Here is a 16,757-nt window from a genome sequence, read left to right on the forward strand (position 1 = left end):
TGATGTTGTAATCCATTTTTTTTCCCTGATCCTGCTATAACTGTATTTGGACCTCATTTTTCTATTGATACATATACTTTCTAGTGCTAATTTAAAAGAAGAAAAGAATATGACTATAGTGGCTTCAAGGAAAACGTAGTGCAGAGACTAAATAATGGTGTTTAAATATGTTCATGTCCCAATACCCAGAAGTTAAGGATGTTAGCTTATATGGGCAAAAGAGACTTTGCAGATGTGATTAAGTTAAAAAGACTTTGAGATGGAAAGATTATCCTGGATAATACAGCGAGACCTGATGTACTAACATGAGTCCTTATAGGAGGGGTATAGGAAGAGTCAGATTTAGAGGAGAAAGGTTATGTAATGATAGAGGAAGAAATTGAAGTGATGTGCTTTGGAGATGGAAGAATGGGCCATGAAGCATTCAATTCAGGGAGCTTTTAAAAGCTGGAAATGACAAGGAAATAGATTCTTCTGTAAGATCTCCAGAAGGAGCTAGCCTTTTTTTGTCTTGACTTTAGTCCAGAGAAACTAATTGTAGACTTCTGGCCTACAGAAATACAAGAGAATAAATCTGTGCTGTTTTAAATCATGTGTGTGAATTTGTTACAATGGTAACAAGGAACTGATTATAAACGGAAGTCATTTGACATCTGTATATGTTAGTATTATGTAACAAGCCACCCTAAAACACAGTCACAAGACATTTATTTATTTATTAGTTTTAAAATGCAAGTTTTAGTTGACACATAGTAATCATACATATTTATGTGGTACAATGTGATATTTCAATACATGTATACAACGTGTAAGATCAGATGGGGTAATTCACACATCTATCACCTTGGCATTTATTACTCCTTTTTCTGGGAACATTCAAACTTGATCTCCTAGCTGTTTTGAAGTATTCTATTAATTGTTATCATGTATTTATTTAGCACTCAAATCTTTGGAGCCGCTTAGGGGTCCTCAAACCTTGTTGGGGCTTGGCTGATCTCATGCATCTTAGATCAGTTTTCTACATCTGTTTGCTAGCTAGTCTATTGGGGAGCCTTAGCTTGGGGAAGCAGTGTCTCTCACAATATTTCCAGAAAAGTTAGTCCAGGCTTGCTTAGATCATGGGTAGAGGAACTGCCAACAGAGAGAACAAAGAAGGATGTTTGACCTGAAACAAGCTCAGAATGGATGCAGCAGGGCCAGATGTGTTGGTTCACAGTTGTAATATCAGATACTCAGGAGATGGAGATTGGGCAGATTGTGGTTTGAGACTAGCATTGGCAAAAAAGACAGCAAGACCTAATTTCAGCAAATAAGCCAAACATGGTGATGCGTGACTATAACCCTAGATATTTAGGAGGATTGTGGTCTGAGGCTGCCCTGGGAAGAAATGTGAGATCTATATGAAAAATATCTGAAACAAAAAGAGATGGGGGCATGTCTCAAGTGGTAGAGTACCTGCCTAGCAAATGTCAAGGCCCTTAATTCAAGTCCCAGTACTGGCCAAAAAAAAGAAAAGAAAAAAATTTGACACAACATCCTGTACATTACATCCTTTGGTTGAAGGTACATTAAAACCTGGACACAAGTTTAATGGTTGATGAAATAGATTTCATTTCCTAATGAAAAAAAGCTGCAAAGTCACATTGCAAAGGGTGTGGATAAAAAGAAAGGTAAAGAATTTGAGATGTTTTTGCAATCCATATATCACAGTCACTTTTGGGAAAACGTGTATTTGCTTTTCACTTGATTTTCTTGTCTCTGCACTTGGCCATCACCTTAAACATCTTATAAACTTCCTTATGCTGATATGCTTGTGATAAACTACTGTAGCTGACTATTATTTCTAAAAAGATCTGATCAATTAATTCATTTGATAGCATTAATAACTATTTGCCTAGTTATTATGCCTCCCACCCCTAATTGCATTGATTTTTTTTAAAGGCAAAGTGTTGAACGATTTTGCCAAATTGCTTTTTAAATATATTATACCAGGTTCAACAAGTCCCACCCTTGTGGAGTTACTAATGGGTGTTATCTCAAGACTTTCCTTGAATAGTTTCTAATACAACTTAACTAAGGACCATATGCTGCATGCTTCTGCTTCTACATAAGATCTTTTCTTTTTATTTCTTCATCCAGGTGCTACTTAAAAACACAAATAATGATATTGGCACGCAAGTGGATACCTATTATCATAAAAGAAGTTATTGGGCCCATGTCATGCAATTTCCAGAGTTCGGATGGGCTGGTGTGGCATCTGTGTTTCGATTAACTGTGAAGGTGTTTCTCCCAGGATGCCTTAAGAGTAACACCATTAGAAGCAACCAACTTCCCTAAAGCCATCTGGATTGGTTTTCATTTATTTATTTTCTATTATTCTTTTCCTTACTAATGCATTAAAGCCAGAAAATGAATATAAATGAGTGAATGAAGCTTACTATTGTCCCAGTGATTGCTTGAAATCTACTCCTTAAATAATCAATTGAATCAACCTTTGGATTATTTCAAATCTTTCCTTTCTAATCTCCCTGTGACTTTTTAAGATTTGATTTTTAAAATTAGCATACAAGCTTGCTATTGTGGTACATGGAGTGAAGCAGGAGGATTGTGAGTTCAAGGGTACCCTGGGCTGTAAAACCATGCCTTGTCTCAAAATTAAATTATACTTAAATATAGTAATATTGTTATCTTTTTGGTCTACAAGTTTTAGCACATAAAGAGATTGTGTAACTACCACTGTAATCAGGATACAGAACAGTTTACTCTGTGTATGCATGCTTATGTAGCTGTATTCATAATTGTCAAAAACTGATAACAAACTAAAGTCCTTCCAATTTGTAGGTAAAAAAACTGTACATATCTACACAGTGAAATATTACCCTCCATTTCAAAGGACAGAATTACTGACATAAGTGACAACATGGATTAATCTTACAAAAATTATGCTAATTGGCTAGTCTCGAACAGTTGCTTGTTGTGTGATTCCATTTGTATAACATTCCCACTATTTGCCTGAATGTTTAATGCCCTCGTGTTTGGTTCATATCCAGTATTGTCCCAGTTTTCACAATAGCTTCAGGTTCTCACCAGATGGCTCTTCTTCCTTTTTTTAAAAATAGATCGCACTATAGAGTTATTTAGAGCATTTCATTGATTTTGTGAATTCTGAGTAACATTTAGAAATTTCCTTATGGGGTGGGTCTTGCCTTCAACTCCAGTCTAATCGCTGCCTCATGCATCTGATGACCCATGTTCTAATAATCATCACCATAATATTCAGTTCCTGTATGCATCATCCTTTTCAGTTCTTCTAGGATCTTCTCTCTTGTGTGAAGACCCCTACACCAATTTACCTCATTATCCCTTCTAGCACTTCTTAAAATACAGGTCTTCTGACAAACCTTGACTGATTGCTTTTAAAGAGAGAATGGAGAAACCTCAAGCTTCCTTGTTTGTGCCTGTGATTGCAGGAGTGGTTTAAAAAGGCATCTACCTATGAAGCTATTAAAATGATCTGGAAGAATGAGGACTGATGGCTGCAAAGCTGAGTCTCTAAGGCAAAGTGAATTTTAGCTTCTTCATTTAAACCTTCTAGGGATCCTAGTGTGGTCTTTGCCCACATTTATAAATGTAATATGCTGAGGAGGCATAAATATTTACTAAAACCCTTGTCAGAGTACATTTTGCATGCCAGCAACTCTTCACCAAGCAAACATTTTGAAAACACTTGAACAATCCTGGCTACCCCAGTGTTTTCTAAATATTTCCATTCAACAGTCACACAAGCCTTGTAGAAGAGAGTGGTCAACAGAAAAACTTGAAATGAAAGAGGCTCAGTGAGCATCTGCTGAGTTGTGAAAATGTATGCAAAAGCATATGGCCATCTTTAGGCCTTAAAGCAACATTTATATTTATTTATTTATTTTCCACACTGCCAGATATCAATCATGTGATTCCATTTCAGAAGATTTTCTTGTAAACAATTCTTCAAAATACAACTGCACAAATGTTTAGCATGATACAAATGTTGGTTTATATAAAATAGATTTTATTGAGAAATAAAAATTCTAGTTTAATTTGGCATGTTTGTCATCATAGATTTCCAATAATCTCTTTGGTATTTTTGCCTTCTTATATGTCCACTTTTATTTAGGAAGATATAACATTTAATTTTCTATCAGTTAGGCTGAATAGCAGAAAATATCTAGGTGAAAAGCATTCACAATTTGATGCTGGTGCAGAGGGCTCCAATTTGCTTACTTTAGTATAAATGCTGAGCTTTCATCACTTCTATGTAGTCAGCTATGCTTTGCATTTAATTCAAGTATTGAATTATATCTAAAAATATCTCTGCTGTTAAGGTCCCAAACCTGCAGGCCATTCTTTTTCGCACAGATTGGAACTGTGTTGCTTTTTGCCCTCAGGAATCAATCTTTTGCCATGTGTCCCTTTATGTAGGTGAGAAATACCCCATGGCTTTCCTTTTCTTCATGTTTGGAAAAGTCAGATTTTATGACATGGGCAAGATATCTTCTGTAGGCCTAAACGGATGTAAATTATGATAATTTTTTTCCTCCCTGTTTTGTTAGGTGTTCCGCCTGAAAAACACTATCTATCTACCTATATATCTACCTATCTATCTATGTCCAACTCCCACTTTGAACTCAGCACTTTCTTTATAATTCTAGGGCCTTGAAATAGTTCACCCTAAAAGTATTCTATGAATAAAATAAAATTGGACAATTTTGCAACTGAATCATACCCTGGTTCTTGTAGATTCTCAATTCTAATTAGCATGCTAAAGTCCTAATTAGCATTGCATAAAGATAGCTCTTTTTCACTTCCTTAACCCAGTATTTCCAAACTTGACAATGGAATCAATTTTTTAAGATGTAACACATTACCATTTTAAGGAAAATTTCTTGGGAAGTGGGATGTTAAAAATCTGATGGAATTTTTAATAAGATGAAAATATCATCAAAATGTCTCTTCCCTAATGCTAACTTAGTGGCAGTTGCTAGAAATTCTCTCAAATTAGAAACAAATGAACAAACAATGCAACCAAAAAGAAAATAGCTAATCAAAATGATTGCTGTTTTATGTATAATACAGTTAATAATATTTAAGACTTCTGAGCAATTGGAAAAATAGAATTTAAAGCAGACTGGATCTGAAAGATCTCCTAAGCTGAGTTTGTATTTTTCAGGTATACATGGGAAAACAGCAGACATGATGAGGTCAGTAAGTAAGCAATAAAGTTAGGAAAAGAAATTGGAATACATTTGATTCTGAAAATAAAGGCCTAACTTAGATGTTGAGAAATCATAGTGATTTTTTTTTGCAACTTAATTCCATTCTTGTTATCTGACCGACAAATCTATAACACCAAACTGATTCTACTATATAGTTCACTTCAAGAACTATATTTATATAGTTTATAGTTTATAGTTTATATTTTATTAATTACCTACTTAGTCCAAAAATATGCATGTTGGTGAATGCATGTGTTTGTATGTATGTATGTATGTTCCTAACATATTTCTAAGTAAAAATGATTATACTCTCCTGATACTTAAGTAAAAGTGATTATATAATCTTGATACTTTCTGGTAGAAATGTAATTTTTGTTCATTCTAATACTCAGATTAATAATTGATTTTTTAAAGAAGATATTAGAAAGCCCACTTGGAAGAATTTTTCCAAAGTAACACTTGAAGATTTATGCATTCTGAACCACTGGTTGAGCATGATGGTATGATTCCATTTTTTAAAACTAACTGAAATAATAAATTAGTTTCCTGTAAGTACTAGGCATTCCATCTCCCTTCCTTTTCTCATGTGAGATGATGTTTGTTGGTGTTAAATGCACATACTACTGCTTTGATTTTTTTTCCTTAAAAGTATTGTTCTAAGGTTTGCATTGGAGATAAGGGAGCTTGAAGCAGGTCTGGGGATCTCAATTCCATTTGGCTCTTTGACTTTATAAGTAATAAAATTTAGGTCTTGTGAAAATAAAAGAGAAAATAGTATAAATTTCTAGAATTATGAAGCCAAATTATTTGAAGCTTTCAGAGCTTTGCTACCACTTACTTAAGGCCTAATATAGAGAACCAAAATATCTGAGTCAAAAAGTTAAATATCGTCTTCTGGTCTAAGAAACATTTTGCTAGATCATGTGGTCAGAAGATGCACACACTCTGAGACAAGTGTTGCTCCAACTGTAATGCTCATTTGGACCATGTGGAGATTCCTATGGAAAAGTCAGAGGTTGGGCTATTTTAATAAGCTCCTTCTGGATGTCAATGCTTCTGGACTACATTTTGAGTATCTGGGAAGGTCCTAGAAAAGAGCTGAAGAAACAAATGGTCAAAATAAAGACAATGGATGACTTTGTGATTTGCTCATAAGTTGCACAACTCTCCTTAAAGTGAAGCAGCTTTTAGTGTGATTCTTAGGCCTTGCTATTTTGCATCTCACAGCTATAGGTATTACATGCAAGTAGAACTACAGGAATGCAGTTGGTAGGCTTTCAACCACTTTACTATGTATTGAGGGACTGGACATAAAACAAAACAAAACATGAAGCAAGTATCATGGAACCAGAGCAAGGGAGGCTGGCTTCCAGACCAAAGTGTTGACTTTGCTTTGCACTACAAGAATGCCATTTATAATGTTTGTTTATCTTCTCTCACAAAAATAGATTTTTAAATATCTACTTTGTTGGATATTTCAAATCTACATTTTGCATTGGGAGATCATGAGGTAGCATATCAGATACAAAATCTCTCAAAGTCTTGCATGCAAAGTCCACTGAAGGAACATTTCAGAAAATGGTTTTGAAATCTTGGGAGCAGAGGGATGGAAAGGGAATAAAAGTGGAGTAGTATGTGCAAAGCATTTTTAAATAACAAAAAGGACATGGCAGACTGGAGACTAGATTTAGAACACAGGTTTAAAGTTACATGTGAATTGTCAATGGAAAATGGCATGATTTTTAGACTTTGTGGCAGGGAATTAGAAATATCTCACTCAGTGATTTTGATAATATGTGTTACACAGAAGCTCAAACAATTTTCTGCCCTTTTATTTATTTTATTCTCTATCACAAGTAGTATGGAAATGGCCACAATTTTTATTTCCTTAGTGCTCTGGGATATTTGGATAAAAAGGCATCATCAAGTATTTTTATGATTATAAGCTTACATTCATTGCTCTGTGGTGGAGTATCATTAGTAGAATTGCACACTCTCAATAACTCACCTCCAAAAGATCTTCTCCTTGGAAAAATGGTTATTTTCTGCTTGGAATTGAAAATATCAAAATTTAAAATGACTCTCCAGCATTCAAATGAAGTAGGATGTAGATGTTTGCCTTCCTTTTGGCAGAAAGTGTTAATAGAAATGAAAAGACAGAGAAACACTCAGTGGTATTATATAAGGACTAAGTATAATACTCCAGAGCCAATTAATTGCAAGTTAACCTAAGAGATGGGGAGTACTGGTGGTAGTGGTGGAGGTGATTTAGAAAAGACTCCTTTTCATGTATATTTATATACATTCTCTTATTTTTAGCATCCTTCATTTCCTTGGATATGCATTTTCCAAAAAAATGTTTACCAACTGAAAGCCAGAATTGTTTAAAAAATATAAATTTAATATAACATAGAGTAGCAGTGTTTTGTCCCCTTCCATTTATGTTGTGCAGAAAACCAGACTTCTGTGTGGAGAAAGTGTGTTCAAATTAAAGCTTTAAGTTGGTGGCTAGTAGCCCAGTTATGAAAAACTTGGCTGCCTGCTCTTCTTTGGTAATGTGTTCTACAGACTGTTGTTTTGTGCTGATGGCTTATTTACAGTGATTTACTCCAAATATGTGGGCGTCTTAAGTATATGGGTGTTATCCAAAAAAAAAAAATAGAGTGAGTTTATTTTAAATGATGAAATGAGAGGCTTCTGTTGATCCCCTATTAATTCTCAAATTGAAAAAAAGACCCGCCATAGAGGATTGCAAATCAGCAGAGGAATCAGCTGAAAAGGAGGAGCATTACAAGAAAATGATCACGTACACAAGGCCCACTATACAACCCTGTGGGCACAGCACTGATTTAGGCAGAGGTAAAGAGGTAGATAAAGCTCGAGTCTTTAAGAAATTTATAAATAGGGTTGATGAGGGTGAACACCATCCAAGTAATATGACTATCTCAATTGCACAGCAGAATAAAAAATTGTATTGTACCAATTTGATATATTATTTCATAGAGGCACAAAATGAGGCAACAACACTTCTTTCCAGGAGGAAACAATTACTCAATTGGAGTGAAAAACCTTGGAGTGATTTTAATGAAGACCTGTATCCAGTTCATAGAGTTCCATTAATCAGTGCATTTGATTTTAATATTGTACAATCATTTATGAGTTTGAGTTATATCACAATTCAATATCAAGTACTCAATTTTATTATACATACCTAAAGTGATAAGCATTGTACAAGTTCTTAGAATTAAAAAAGTAAATAATATGTTTCTTAATGTTCAGAAGCTCCAGATATAGAGGGATGAGGGAGGACGGGAATGTTAAAATATAACTGCAAACTAATGGGATAATTATCATATAAGAATGAACAAAATGATGTAGGAGCATAGAGGGCAGTTTTTGAGTGTACTGGAATGATCTAGGATCGAATTCTCAGAGACTGTGACACGAGGGATTTCTGATATATGCTTGAAGAAATTCAAGTATGCTATGAATATGACTGGTTTTCCACTAATTTTCTAGTATAAAATCTATCAAAACACAGTGTTAATTTCCCATGACATTTTTAAGTGATGTTGTTAGTTTTGTGTAATTACTGTTGTTCCATTTTAAGTAGTCATAAATTGTTCATTTAATAATTGTCCCAGTATTTTCCCATGGCTTACATTTAAGGTCAATGGTAAATAATATAAAATGTACAAGTTTTTCAGTTGTACTCTTTTTGATACCTTATATGTATCTTTCTAAGTTGAATGTAGCATACTGACAATTCAAAGCATTTTAAGCAGAAATGGATCTAATATAAGGATTCAGAAACTTAGCTTAGCAATTTGCCACTAGTCTCACAATGGCTAAGATTCAAAGATGAGGAAGATTCTATTAGTGTTATACCTTCTGTGTCACATATGCCTCTGATTCCTGAGAAGAAATTACTTGTTGCTGGAACTCCAAATCAGTCCACAAATAGATGTGAACTTCTGGATGCTTTGCTTGCCATGGCAATAGCCATGGCAGGAAAATGACCTCTAAGACACTTGTTTTCAGAGTGGGAATCAGTAGTGGGTTCTAACTATCATTCATAGACCTAGCTTGAAGGGAGTTTGCTGAGAATTCAGTTTTCAGCTTTCTACATTTTGGGGTATGATATTATGTAGAAGAGAATAGGAATAAATGACAACTACAAATTAGTTGTACTGATCTTACTTTTATTCCTCAAAAGTTACTAACAGTTCCTCAGACAAAAACAGTTCCTCAACAAAAATGGTTAACTCTATTTACTCTAAAGTCTAAATTGATTTTATTATTAACTACATACACTTACCTATTAAACATATATTTATACTGGACACTAATTCTGGAACAGAAAAACTCCCAGCTGTTGAGGATATAGTGATTTAACAATTAGACTATCGTTCCTGCCTCCAAAGAACTTACAGTCTATCAGGGAAGATATGCTATAAGAAATGCTCCATCCAACATCATGTATACTTAAAATTGCTGTGGGGGAAAAGTTGGAGGTAAGAGAAGATATCAAACATGGAAGTGTATTTTTGATTTGGCTAGTTAAGAAAAGGTCTCTCTCTCTCTCTCTCTTTCTGTGTGTGTGTGTGTGTGTGTGTGTGTGTGTGTGTGTGTGTGTAAATAATACAACCTAAAAGCTTTGAAGATAACCAAGAGATAAACTAAAAGGAAGAGAGTTGCAGGCCAAAAGAAGAACAAGAGCAAAGGCTAGAACAATAAAGATCCTTCATAAAATTATAAAAAGTTCAGTGAATAAGAGAAAGTGAAAAGTCTTTCCTAGATATGGTGACTTTTATTTGCTTAATTGTGGCACAACACAACACAAAACTTATTACATTGACCATTTTAATATTTCTTATAAAAAATTTAAAATGTGTTAAAATCCTCCTAACAAAATTTACCCTTTCACCTTTAAGTGTACAATTCAAAACTGAAGCTCAGGCAGGCTCTGGTGGCTCACTCCTATAATCCTAGCTACTCTGGAGACAGAGATCAGGAGGATCACTGTTCAAAGCCAGCCCAAGCAAATAGTCCAGGAGACCCTATCTCAAAAAAACCTTTCACCTAAAAGGGCTGGTGGAGTGGCTCAAGGTTTAGACCTTCAGTTCATACTCCAGTACTGCAGAAAGAAAAACAATTAAAAAACCTGAAAGTGTATACTTATTAAACTATTTAAACTTATTTTAACTTACTAAACATTTCCTTCTCCCCTAAGCCTGTGGCAAACATTACTCTAGGCACTTCAAATAAGTGGAATAGTAGAATATTTGAACTGTGTTGTCTGTCTGTTTTCATTTAATGTAATATTCTTATGTTTTGTCCATATTGTAGCTTGTGTCAGAATTTCCTTTCCTTTTAAGGTTAAACAATATTTAATTGCATTTATACACCATATTTTGTTATTCATTCATCTGTTCATGGACACTAGGGTTGTTCCAACTTTTAGATGTTATGAATAATGCTACCATAAATATAGGTGTACAAATATCTCTTGAGACAACCTTTAATTCTTTTGAATATATACACAGATGTAGAATTGCTGGATAATATGGTCATTCTGTTTTTAATTTTTTGAGAAATTGGTATACTGTTTCCCATAGAAGCTGTACCATTTTACATCCTCACTGATAGTGTACAAGTGTTCCTATTTCACTACAAAATAACATTTGTTATTTTGGTGTTTTTATTGATAGTAGCAATCAGAACAAGTGTAAGGTGGTTTATTGTTGTGGTTTTGATTTGTATTTCCCTAATGATTAGTGATGTTGACAATATTTTCATGTTTGTGAGCAACTTTATACCTTCTTTGAAGAAATATATGTTTGAGTCCTTTGCCTTTTTTTTATTTGACCCAAATTTGATTGTCCTTTTATAACATTTAATTTTTTGTTTATAAATTGCTGGTGATTAGCTTTTCTACAATAACTCAAAGGCCTGTAAAATCAATCAACCTATTCTCTCTATAAATATCCAGCAGTTATGTCCTTTTGCCCATCTACCCAGGTTGTATAGAAGGAAAATATAAGGGCTTGGACATAATTGGATAAAGTGCATGTGCCTTGCTGTGGCAGTGGGTAGGGTAGTGCTTTGGTTCACATCCAACAAAGGTCCCTTACACTGCTTCAAACTACACTAGAATCTTTACCTATTTTTAAACTCAGTTGTTTGTTTTGTTGTAGTGGTTGCAGTTGTCTTTATAAATTTTCTACATTAATTATTTGCTGGGTATGTTATCTGATATGTATTTTCCATTCTGTGGGTTGCCTTTTAACTGTGTTGATTATGTACATTGACACATAGGATTTTTTCTTTTCTTTCTCCTTTTATTTTATCAATTTTACATTTACTTACATGTGTATACATTGTTTGCACCTCCTCTCCTCTCCCCCTCCCCTCCCCCCCGCCTCCTGCTTCCAGGAAGAACCTGTTCCACCCTCTTCTCTGATTTTGTTGAAGAGAAAACATAAGAGATAGTAAGAAAGACATAGCGTTTTTGCTAGTTTGAGATCAAGATAGCTACACAGAGAGATTCCTAGCATTGCTTCCATGCACATGTGTATTGCAACCCACATTGGTTCATTTCTGTCAGACCTTTTCACTACTTCCTGGTCGCCTTCCCATAGTGACCTCTGCCAGTTTAAGATTACTATATTCACTCCTCTACAGTGAGCACATCAACAACATTCAAGTTTTAGGTTTCCTTTTCTTTCCCAATTTGTCTCATGCACGTTCTCCCCTTAGTGTGTGTCCCATGCCCAATAATGTTACTGCATTTGTTTTAGGTTTTATAATCTGCATATGAGGGAGAACATGTGAATTTTGGCCCTCTGAGCCTGACTAATTTCACTTAAAATGATGTTCTCTAATTCCACCCATTTACTTGTGAATGACAAAATTTCATTCTTCTTTGTGGCTGAGTAAAATTCCATTGTGTATAGATACCATATTTTCTTGATCCATTTGTTGGTAGTGGGGCATCTTGGCTGTTTCCATGTCTTGGCTATTGTGAATAGTGCTGCAGTAAACATGGGTGTTCAGGTGCTTTTGCAATAACTTGCGTCATATTCCTTCAGGTATGTACTTAGGAGCGGAATTGCTGTATCATATGGCGGATCTTTATTTAGATTTTTAAGGAGCCTTCATATTGTTTTCCAAAGTGGTAGTACTAGTTTACATTTGCACCAGCAGTGTATGTGTATGAGTGTTCCTTTTATCCCGCATCCTTGCTAACATTTTTTTGCTGGTAGTGTTCTTTGATAATAGCCATTCTAGCAGGGGTGAGGTGGAATCTTAGTGTGGTTTTGATTTGCATTTCCTTTATGGCCAGGAATGGTAAGCATATTTTAATGTGTTTTATGGCTATTTGGACTTCTTCCTTAGATAAAGTTCTGTTTAGTTCAGTTCCCCACTTCTTCATTGGTTCATTGATTTTTGAGGAGTTTGCTTTTTTGAGCTCCCTGTATATTCTGGTTATCAGTCCTTTGTCTGATGTATAGCTAGCAAATATTTTCTCCCACTCTGTGGGTGGTCTCTTCAATTTAGAGACCATTTCTTTTGTTATACAGATGCTTTTTAATTTCGTGTAGTCCTGTTTGTCCATCCTTTCTCTTAGTTGCTGGGCTGATGGAATTCTACTGAGGAAGTCCTTGCCTATACCTATTGTTTCCAGAGTATTCCCTGTTCTTTCATGTATTAACTGCAAGGTTTTGAGTCTGATATTAAGGTCCTTAATCCATGTTGAGTTGATACCAGTACAGGCTGTCAGGCATGGATCTAATTTCAGTTTTCTGCAGGCAGATAGCCACTTTTCCCAGCACCATTTGTTGAAGAAGCTGTCTTTTCTCCATCATATGTTTTTTGTACCTTTGTCCAAAATTAGGTGGGTCTAGTTGCATGGATTCTTATCCACATCCTCTATTCTGTTCCACTGGTCTTCATATCTGTTTTTGTGCCAATATCATGCTGTTTTTATGGCTATGGCTCTGTAGCGTAGTTTGTAGTCCAGTATTGTGATACCTCCGACATTGCTCTTTTAGCTCAGTATTGCCTTGGCTATTTTTAATCTTTTGTGTTTCCAAATAAACTTTAGGGTAGATTATTCAATCTTTGTGATGAATGTCAGTGAACATGTAGATTGCTTTTGGTATTATAGCCATTTTTACTATGTTGATTCTACCAATCCATGAGCAAGGGAGATCTTTCCATCTTCTATAGTCTTCCTTGATCTCTTTCTTTAGTGGTTTGTAGTTCTCCTTGTAGAGGTCATTTACATCACTCATTAAGTTTACTCCTGGGTATTTGATTTTTTTTGAGACTATTGTAAGTGGAATTGTTTTCCTATATTCTTTCTCAATTTGTTCATTGTTGGTTTATAGAAAGGCTACTGATTTTTGTAATTTGATTTTGTATCCTGCTACATTGCTGAAGATGTTTTTGGTGTCTATAAGTTTTTGGGTGGAGTTTTCTGGGTCTTTGATTTATAGGATCATGTTTTCTGCAAATAAGGATATTTGGACTATTTCTTTACCTATTTGTATTCCTTTTATTTCTTCTTCTTATCTTATTGCTCTGGGAGGAATTCCAAGACTATGTTGAATAGGAGTGGAGAGAGTGGGCACCCTTGTCACTTTCTTGAATTTATGGGGAATGATTTCAGTTTTTCTCCATTAAGTATGATGTGGGCTATAGGTTTGTCATATAGAGCCTTTATAATGTTGAACTACCTTCCTTCTATTCCTAGTTTTCTTAGAGCTCTTATCATGAAGTGCTATTGAATCTTATCAAAGGCTTTTTCTGCATCTATTGAGGTAATCAAGTGGTATTTGTCTTTGCTTCTACTAATGTGCTGAATTACATTTATTGGTGTATGTTGAGCCATCCCTGCATCCCTGGGATGAAGCTGACGTGGTCATGGTGGATGATCTTTCTAATGTATTGTTGGATTCTGTTTGCTATTATATTATTGAGGATTTTTGTGGTGATTTTCATTAAGGAAATTGGCTTATAGTTCTCCTTTTAGAGGTGTCTTTGTCTGGTTTTAGGATGAGTACAATCCTGGCTTTATAGAATGAGTTAGGCAGTATTACTTCCCTTTCTAGTTTGTGGAACAGTTTAAGGAAGGTTGGTATTAGTTCTTCTTTGAAGGTATGGTAGAATTCAGCTAAGAATCTGTCAGGCCTGGCCTTTTATTTTTTCTTTGAGAGACTATTGTTGCTTCAATTTCATTATGTGTTATAGATCTTTTTAGGTCATTAATATCCTCCTAGTTCAGTTTTGGATGGTCATAAATACCTATTTACTCTGGGTTGCCCTTTCACTCTGTTGATTATGTACATTAGCACAAAGACTTTTTTTTTTTGTAGTACAATGTATCTATTTTTGTGATGTGGTATGTGGAATTGAATCCAGGTCCTCACATTTGCTAGACAAGTATTCTACTACTTGACCGATATCCCCAGCCCATTTTTAAATTTTGTTGCCTATGCTTCTGATATGTCCAAGGAATCGTTGCCAAAGTAATGTTATGAATCTTTTCCATTTTGAATTATTTTTTGTATCTAGTATAAACTCCATCTTCATTCTGTTACTTGTAGATATCTAGTTTTTTTAACATATATAAACATATAAAATGTCCGTTCCCCATGATGAGACTTAAAATTTTATTTAAAGATATATATCAAGTGCATGAAGGTCCATGCACTTGAACCTTCTTTTGAACTTTTCTTTTTTAAATGTTTTGTCTTATACACCTATTTTGAATAGTCATGAAACATTTTTTTCTTCAAATTCCTAGCTTAGCAAGAGCATGTTTATTTTGAGAGAAAAGGTCCCACACAACAAGCTGTTCACAAAACTAACCCACAGTATCAACTTTAGAAAAGAAATATTAAGACTATAACACTAATTATTTTTCTGAAGGTCTCATTCACAAAAATACATCATTGCATCTGTGTTGCACAGGCCCACACAGTACTTACGTATGGTATAACACACATACATCCAATTCAAAGCTGAGGTCTTAGGTGCTAGGAATAAATGAAATTGCCTTTCCAGTTAGGGAAGCAATTACTGAAATCATGTATGAATGGAAAGAACTATGTTCCCTGCCACATCAAGAGGTTATTTTGGAGACAGTGATAAAAACTGTACCTTCTTTTTATTGTTACATCATAAACAGGTTTCAAAATTAAAATCAATAATTACAGGGAGAGACTTAACAAAAGTACTAGGAGCATCAAAGGAAGTAAAAATGGATCTAGGTGCAGAGTAATACAAAGGAATGACTCAGGAAGGGTAGGGAGAAGAGTGAGCTTGTGCTGAAGATATTAGGGGAGAGGAACTGGTGAAATTTTGATCTTAGACAAGCAACTTGCTTAAACAAGCATGGTAAAGAAATGATGGGTAAGAGTTTTAAACCCCACCATGGGCTTAAAAGTCATCCTCTCCTTCCTCAGCTTCTTTTTCATCATTCTTGATCAACTCCAGCTGGTCTTCTCCCAATCTTCATTATCATCATCGTCCAGTAGGTCCCCCTACTCAGCACAGTCATCTGCACCCCTCCACTAGGACTGCATCTTCACATTAGTCTCATCTTTCTTCTGGGAGCTGCTGCTCAGTTTCTCATCTGACTTTTCAGTTTTCACCTCTACTGCTTGTTTGTTCTGTTTCTTCTCAGTTTTTCCAGGCTTTCCAGTAGAGAATTCAGTTTTTGCTTTATCTGTGTCATCTCCTTCATAATGGCCTGTAGGTCATTTCCTTTCAACTTTTAAGACTTGGAAGAAGATTCCTGCTGACCACTCTTAGAACTGAAGCTACTTTTGCCCCTTCATGAGGTGTTTCCTGATACATGCTGGCATAACTGTACATCTGGTCATAATAATCCCTTGAAAATCATAACCCAACTCAAATTAGAAGTCATACATCTTTGCTGCAGATCATTTCACACCTGCTTTTCCCCAGCTCACTTTTGGCTCTGCAGTCAGATTAATGTCTAAAATGTGGCCAACAATCATTCTGCCACCTTCTCTTGCTACAGCAGCCCAGGCATTTGTCTCATTAGTATACTGGACAAGGCAAAGCCCTTATCAACAGGGAAATCCACAATTTTGCCATACTTCAAGAAGATTGTTTCCACATCAGCCTTCTTGCCTACAAGAGTGTCTAAATATCCTATGAATACACTGGTGTTCATGAAGTGAGAATCTGTCTTGTTGGTAATATTGCTAGCCATTGTGTTTGATGATAGGTTCTTCACAAAACTGAAAAATGTAGCTAAAGATAAAAAAAAACTCACAGGAGGGGAGAGAGCAGAGATTCAATACTGAATCTCCTACCCCTTCTCCATGAGAAGCCAACTGTTGCTTGAGGTCTACAGCCGGTACACAACCATTCAGTTTTCATCTCTTCACTCCTTTAACATTTTTGTGCATTTAGAACATTTTGTCAAAAATCTCAGCTCATAATTTAGAGTGCCAAACATTGTTCTTA

The 16,757-nt window shown here is 35.2% G+C and overlaps 1 pseudogene; it reads right to left on the reverse strand.

The window, feature by feature from the left end:
- Positions 1–15,698: 15,698 nt before the first annotated feature.
- Positions 15,699–16,515, reverse strand: LOC109673991 (heterogeneous nuclear ribonucleoproteins C1/C2 pseudogene; annotated as a pseudogene).
- Between the last annotated feature and the right edge of the window lie 242 nt (positions 16,516–16,757).

This window comes from Castor canadensis, chromosome X (genome assembly GCF_047511655.1).
Source record: "Castor canadensis chromosome X, mCasCan1.hap1v2, whole genome shotgun sequence".
Lineage (NCBI taxonomy): Eukaryota > Metazoa > Chordata > Mammalia > Rodentia > Castoridae > Castor > Castor canadensis.